Genomic DNA, 8674 nt, shown 5'->3' with positions numbered 1-8674 from the left:
GCCGTTTAATTGGCCAAACAGTATTTTATTTAACAATCAATAAGATAAACATACACAGAAGTACTTCCCCCATCAGGCTAGTTTTTCACTCTCTCTCTCTCTCTCTCTCTCTCTCTCTCTCTCTCTCTCTCTCATTCTTCTCCATATACATATGCATATACATACACACAGACACACAGACACACACATATATATATATGTATACACACACACACACACACACACACACACACACACACACACACACCACATGTACGGAAATTGCCTGTTGTGGAATATTTGCTTAACCAGTCAAAGATATGTTACATTTGTTGATGCTGCATTTGGTAACCATTTAAAGATGTGTTGCATTTGTGTTAAAGAAAATTAACCTGGGCTCAGAAAGGCAGGGTTCACACCTGATTGACATGAAATAGCAGGGAGAAACTTAGCATGGTAGGTTTTTTTGTTTTGTTTGTTTGTTTTAGTTGGGGCAGAGTGGAAGAGAATGCCTTCCAGGGACACCAGCAAAGAGAGAAAGTTAACCAATTGCTATCCTAACTCTCTGAGCTGGAAGGTTCTCATAGATTCAAAGGCCAGGGTGAAAAACCTTCCACCATTAGTGACAGCAACAGAGAAATTGTCTGGGCAACAGAGTTCCCCCCACTCCCCAGACTATGGCCTTAGTGGCTTGTCTGCTAGTAGTTTAAAGCACAGCCATTGTGACAAAGGTATAATAACAATTGACATTTTGTAATCTCAGCTACTAAGGGGGCCAAGACAGGATTACAAGTCAATAAAGCAATTCAATATGGATGCAAAGAGAAAGTCTAGAGCCAACTATGGCTGGTCAAACTTGTTTGAATGAGTATAAGTAATTCTTCTAGTAAAGAAAGTAACATTGGGCTGGAGAGATGGCTCAATTATTAATAGCACTGACTGTTCTTCCAAAGGACCAGGGTTCAATTCCCAGCACCCACATGGCAACTCACAACTGTCTCTGATTTCAATATCTGACAGCCTCACACAGACATGCACGCAGGCAAAATGCCAATGCACATAAAATAAAAACAAATAAATAATTTTAAGGCTGGGCGGTGATGACACATGCCTTTAATCCCAGAACTCAGGAGGCAGAGGCAGGCAGATCTCTGTGAGTTCCAGACCAGCCTGGTCTACAAGAGTTAATCCAGGACCATCTCCAAAGCCATAGAGAAACCCTGTCTCAATGCCCCCCCACAAAAAATAATATTACACTCACTATTTTTATTTATTTTGTTTGTTTGTTTTCGAGACAGGGTTTCACTGTGGCTTTGGAGCCTATCCTGGCAATTTCTCTGTAGACCAGGCTGGCCTGGAACTCAAAGAGATCCACCTGCCTCTGCCTCCTGAGTGCTGGGATTAAAGGCGTGTGTCACCAACGCCTGGCTAACACTCACTATTTTTAAGCACAGCAAAGTGCTATAAATCACATCATATCAGACACTGTAGTGTTATATGATTTATCCATCTCAATGAAAAGTGTTGACTAAATATTTTATCAGGCTAGAGAATTATTATGCAGTTTAAAACAACCCCAATATTGTTAGTTTTAGTAAAATCCTAGCAGAGCCAAACAATATTACACACTCCAATGTCTTTCCTTTTTTCTTCTACTAATATTCTCTTTGTGTTTCAACTATTGCTTAGGAATGAAATGTTACTCATCACCTACATGAATACTTTGTTTATTAGTTCCACATGACAGTTGACAATTGAAATAAGAAAGAAATATTTTGCATATTTTTCTGTCATTATCTCAATGGCTGATCTGAATATATATGCTATCTAATTGAAATATTCTTTACATTATCTTTTGGGTTTGTAAAATATATTTCTAAATCCTTTATATACTTTGAAATAAGGAAAATATAGTTGTTATATAATTGAGTTTCCACATTTTGTTTACCAATGTTCCAAGAATTGAACTTTTTCACATTTTTAAATACACCATGTCTTACAAGAAATACTATATTATTGTTTCAGAAAATTACTCTCCATTAATTCTTCCTTTAAATGCCATTTTATTTTTATATTACACAACTGGTAGTCTTCAAGTTATTTTTTGCATAGGGACCTTCCATATTCTTTTAGGAAATGTCTCAGTAGTTTAAACTAACACAAAAATACAATGTGAAAATATTCTCTCTTCAGTCATGCCTCTGAATTTTAGATGCTCATTCAACTGCTTCTTGGATGTCCATACTCAGATATATCGCAACAGCAAAGTCACCAAGTCTAACAAAAATCACTTAAATTTTCTGCGAATGTTCCATATTTAATGTGGAATATTAAATATTTAATACTTAAGAAATTAAAACAGAAATTACTCAATCTTTAGGCATATATGTCAATATATGTCAATTCAGCACATTGCATATACAAAAACAAAATGTATCACATTCATTTCTCCTTTAGAGCCTACAGGCATCTTTAACTCTGTGCCCTCAGCAATTTTCTAATATTTTCTACCTAATGCACTGTTTTTATCTTCATAAATTTTATTTTAGTAAAGAAACATAGCAAGTAAACAAATAGGTACAATATTTCTGGAGATATTAAATTAGTTGATATGAAGATAGTTCTAAATCTGGAATAGTTTCCATCTTCCTTCCTATGTTCCTAGCTTCTCTCTATCTCTGCTTTCTTCTTCCACTTCATTATTACACTTTTCCTTTCACTTTCATAGTCCCAGACAGCAATTCTACATGTGAAATCGAGTAACAACATTACATGCTCCCATTGCTTCCATGGCTGGTTCTGTTGACTATGGTTAACTAGGAGGATAGTGATGATGTATTCCTGTGTTCATCATTACACAGCTAGCATTAAGAAATTATTGAATAGACTGGAAAGTCAATAAAAATTTACTAAGAATGTTTTAATGTTATACAATTTTTTAGCATGGTAAATTCAAAATACTAGTCATGTACCCTACTTAAGAGGGTAAAATACTGTAAGGCAGATAGTGGACTCAATGCTAAGTTATAAGAGAAGGATTTAGAGCAAATTTTTGACAATGTGAATCATTGACCATCTAACAATTTTCTAAGTGGCTTTCCCCAGGCCATTTTATTGCATTATTCTCTTGACATCTACCAGAAAATTAATTTTTGTAAGTGGTTTTTGGTCAACAAAACTCTACATGCTTTTTCTTTTTTTGATAATACAGAAGTCTCTCAGCAAGAGTTAATGGTGCCTTTATTTTTGTCATTTATACGATAATTAGTGACAAAATTATAACGCTTCTAGAGATAAAAGAATCATATGGCCATTCATTTCATAGTACATTTTAATTTAGCTCATTAATACCATCAAAGGCACACATAGAACATAAAGGCCTATTGTCAAAAGAACAAAATAACTAACCTTACTAAAATTTAATTGAGAACACAGGAATTAAAATACAATTAGCAATCCCATGGCAAGCATTTTAGCTGCTAATTGGTTTCATTGGGTGGGTGTAGTACTCCTGAGGTTATCAGTGTGAAACATGTGAGTTGCTGCATAAATGCTGGCATACAACATCAAATTATAACACAAAAAATGCTATCACACCAAAAATATTATCAATAGACAACAATAAACCTGGACAACGTCAGTCAGCTGAGCTATATGTAATCACAATCACAATTAAATGGATTTATTAGAGGCAGCAACAATTTCTATTTGAGTGAAAATCATGGGATTGGTTGAGGACTACTGAATTTCTTCTTGGTCTCCATGAAATAAAGGTTTTGTGGCTAAATTTAAGTGCAAGAATGTTTAGGATTGTTTGTTAATAAAATGCAAAAGAAAAGATACTCTTGTATAATTTGATTCTCAAACTTTTATTAAATTATTTTGCTTTTTCCAAATCATTTCTAGGGGAAACAAATAACTCATATGTTTTTTACCATGTGGTTAGTCTACAATAAATAGATGTTTATATTTTAAAGCTATAAAGTCACTTGACAAACTAATAATTGCAATGTAAGGATACTATTTTTACTTTGTTGTTGATATGGTCTATCTATCAAGGCTCATCTACCAGTTTGTCAATCATTTTGAAGGCAAAAGAACTTTCCTAAAACAGCCATTCTGAGCAGTGGCCCAGAAGTTGGGAGTAGATCAAATCCATTCTTTTTCTGGACTGCTTCCTCTGATTCATGTTCACCAGGGAAATTAGGAGCTGTCATGAGCTCCACCATATTTTGCTCATAGGATATGCCATTTGAAAGTGTGAGCCAAGATAATTCCTTCTGTCTATAAGTGGCTTCTGGTTAACATTTTGTTATATAAGAAGAAAAGTAACTTACACAATTGTCAATCAATATTTACTTTTTATTCAGAGATCTACAAACACTTCAGAAGGTTTAACATCTCTTGTAGGAGCCAAACTAAACACCACCACTCCTATTTCCATTCCACATGAACTTTTGTGCAGCAATTTCTTTTACAACTACCATAGACTGATCTACTGACTAGATGATACTCTGCTCTGCTTTATCATGAATGTTTTCTGTTCAAAATCTGATTTGAAGTGTGCTATTGTTTGTAATTACAAAAAGGCACTGGATAGCCTATGGCAATAGGAAAAAAGCAGTTTTACTCTGTTCATTTCTTTCTTTCTTTCTTTCTTTCTTTCTTTCTTGTTCCACATGATCATTACATAAAATGTTTTCAAACACATCTGCAGACAAACATAAAGAGAGTATATATATATATATATATATATATATATATATATATATGTAGCCGGCTTTCTCTGGGCCGCCAAACGGCTCCCTAATCATGACACAGAGATTCATTATTGGTTACAATTGTTCATCCTTATCTTGTGCTTTCTCACTAGCTCTTATAAAGTAAACTGTTTCTCTTCATCTACATTTTTCCTTTTGTTTCATTCTGTATGTTCTACCTTTCCTGCTTCTTCTGCATCTGGCTGGCTGGAGGCTGCCTGGCTTCCTGGCCCAAGGCTTCTCCCTCTCTTTCTCCATCATTCTCTCTTTTTAAATCTAGATTTTTACTTGTACTTACTCTCTTTTCCCCCACCCTGACTATCTCTCTACTACTTAACTATTGGCCATTCGGTGTTTTATTAGACCAGTCAGGTGCCTTAGGCAGGCAAAGCAACAAATCTTCACTTTGTAAAACAAATGAATTGTTAAACAAATGCAACATGAACAAATATAGCACATCTGTACATAAAGTTATCCCACAACAGTTGTAACAGCAAATTTTCATGCAATTACTCACTTATTTTATATTCCTTTTTTCTTTTCTTTCTGTTATTTTTCTAGAGAGAGAGAGAGAGAGAGAGAGAGAGTGAGAGAGAGAGAGAGAGGTTTTTGCTGTGAAGATATATTTATCTTCAAATTCACTCTTTTGACCAGGCTGGTATCTCACTCAGAGTTCCCCTGCATCTACTAGGATTACAGGTATGTGCCACAATATATCAAAGGTATTGAAAGAAAGCCTAATACATTTCCAAACCACATAGAACATATGGTTGTGAGAAAGGTGGTAACAACGTCATGGGGAATCTATACAGGCTTAGAAGGGGTCTCTTGTTAAATTGATGGGATTATATAAGTGGTAAAATTTGAGAACATTTATTGAATTGCATATTTCTAAATAAAATGAATATTTTAATTTAAAATGCTAGCATACATCACAAAACATAAAAATAGACATTTTTAATGTCATGCAGTGGTGGGGCATACCTTCAGTTCCAGCACTTGGGAGGCAGAAGCAGGTAAATCTCTGAGTTTGAGGCTAGCCAGGCTTGTTACAGAGAGAAAATCTGTATAGAAAACCTGAAAAAAGGGCTAGCAAATCCCACCCCAGGATCTGCAGGCAGACAGAATCGGTCCCTGAGGACCCTGAGATCATGTCTCTGCTGAGATATCTGGGCCATTCCAGCCCACACAGAGTGCAGAGAGTGCAGAGGTGAGGTGATTCGGCCCCTAATTTGGGCCCAACTTCCATCTGCCCACCGTGGCAAACCCTGCCCAGGAATCTTTGACAGGAGGACTCAACCCCTGAGGAACACTTAACCCAGAGTCTGCTGACATCTCTGCCCCAGTGCTGCTCTCACCCACCTGGAGAGCAATTGCATCAGACCTGCCTGCACCCAACTTGAAACCCATCAGAGTATCAAAGTCAATTGCACACACCCGAAGAGAACACCACACCCATACACACCAGGAAAGGAAGTGACACCAACTGTACCCACTGGAACAAGAGATGGGAAGATGACAATATAAGAACACATCCAACAATAGGAAAAACAATATGACACTACCAGAGCCTAGGGACTCTACACCAGCAAGACATGAACGTCCCAACACAGAAGAAGGAGAAGAGAGCAACCTTAAAAACAACTTCATGGAAATGATAGAGATTCTAAGAGAGGAAATCAGAAAATCCTTCAGAGAAATGGAAGAAAAGACAAACCAAAAGATGCAAGAAATCAAGGAAAGCCAAAAAAGCCAAGAAAATACAATTAAACAGCTGAAGGAAACAGTTCAGGACCTGAAAAGTGAATTAGAGACAATAAAAAAAAACACAAACTGAGGGAATGCTGGAAGTGGAAAAGCTTAGTAAACAATCAGAAGCCACAGATGCAAGCATAACGAATAGAATAAAAGACATGGAAGACAGAATCTCAGATGCTGAAGACAAACTAGAGGAAATAAACTCATCAAGCAAAGAAAATCAGAAGTCTAACAAATCCATAACACAAAATATTCAGGAAATTTGGGACACTGTGAAAAGACCAAACCTAAGGATAACAGGTATAGAAGAAGGTGAAGAAACCCAACTCAAAGGAACAGAAAACATATTCAACAAAATCATAGAAGAAAACTTTCCCAACCTAAAGAAAGACATGCCAATGAAAGTACAAGAAGCCTACAGAATGCCAAATAGAGTGGACCACAAAAGAAAGTCCCCTCATCACATAATAAGTAAAACACCATAGTACAGAATAAAGAAAAATATTAAGAGCAGCAAGGGAAAGAGGCCAAGTAGCATATAAAGGCAAACCTATCAGAATTACACCAGACTTCTCCATGGAAACTCTGAAAGCTAGAAGGACCTGGATAGATATTCTACCAACTCTGAGAGAACATGGATGCCAGCCCAGACTACTATACCAAGCAAAGTTTTCAATCACTATAAATGGAGAAACAAGATATTCCACGAAAAAAACAGATTTAAACAATATGTAACCACTAATCCAGCCCTACAGAAAGTACTGGAAGGAAAACTCCAACCTAAGGAAATTAACTACACTCGCATAAACATAGGCAATAGATAATCCCATTCTACAAAAATACAAAATAAAAGGCAGGGTAAATCTACATACAATAACAGTACCAACAACAATCCAAAAACAAAGAAGAATAAACACTGAATGGAACTTAATTTCCCTCAATATTAATGGTCTTAACTCACCTATAAAAAGACACAGGCTAACAGATTGGATACGAAGACAGAATCCATCCTTCTGCTGCATAAAGAAACACACCTCAAATTCAAAGACAGACATTACCTCAGAGTAAAGGGTTGGGATAAGATACTCCAATCAATGCACCCCCAAAACAAGCTGGGGTAGCTATCCTAGTATCTAACAAATTAGAATTCAAACTAAAATCAATCAAAAGAGATGAAGAAGGTCATTTCATATTCATCACAGGAAAAATCCATTAGGAAGAAGTCTCAATTCTAAACATCTATGCCCCAAATACAAAGGCACCAACATTCGTAAAAGAAACATTATTAAAACTCAAATCACAAATAAGACCTCACACAGTTATAGTGGGAGACTTCAACACCCCCCTCCCACCACTGGACAGGACCACCAGACAGAAACTTAAGAAAGAGACAAAGAAACTAACAGAAGATATGACCCAATTGGTATTAACAGACATTTATAGAACTTTATATCCAAACACAAAAGAATACACCTTCTTTTCAGCATCACTTGGAACCTTCTCAAAAATTGATCACATTCTCAGCAACATAGCAAACCTCAACAGGTACAAAAAATTGGAATAATCCCCTGTGTCTTATAAGACCCCCGTTCTTTAAAGACAGAAATCAAAAACAAATCAAAGTGCAAAAATCCTACCAACTCATGGAAATTGAACAACACCCAATTTCAACATTCCTGGGTCAAGGAAGAAATAAAGAAAGAAATTAAAGACTTCCTAGAATTCAATGAAAATGTTGACACAACATACCCAAACTTATGGGACACTTTGAAAGCAGTATTAAGAGGAAAGTTCATAGCTCTAAGTACTCACATGAAGAAACCATAGAATAGCCACACCAGAGATCTGACATCACAGCTGAAAGCTCTAGAAAAAAGTGGAAGCTAATTCACCCCAGAGGAGCAGACTCCAGGAAATAATCAAACTGAGGGCAGAAATCAATGAAGTCGAAACAAAGAAAACAATTCAAAGACTCAATATAACAAAGAGTTTCTTCTTTGAGAAAATCAACAAAATAGACAAACTGTTATCCAAATTAACCAAAAGGGAGAGTGAGATCATGCAAATTAACAAAATCAGTATGAAAAGGGGGACATAACAATGGACACTGAAGAAATCCAAGAGAATCTTCAGGTCATACTTTGAAAACCTCTACTCCACAAAATTGGAAAATTTAA

The sequence above is a fragment of the Cricetulus griseus genome, chromosome 5 (genome assembly GCF_003668045.3).
Source record: "Cricetulus griseus strain 17A/GY chromosome 5, alternate assembly CriGri-PICRH-1.0, whole genome shotgun sequence".
Lineage (NCBI taxonomy): Eukaryota > Metazoa > Chordata > Mammalia > Rodentia > Cricetidae > Cricetulus > Cricetulus griseus.
This window is presented reverse-complemented; position numbering follows the sequence as displayed.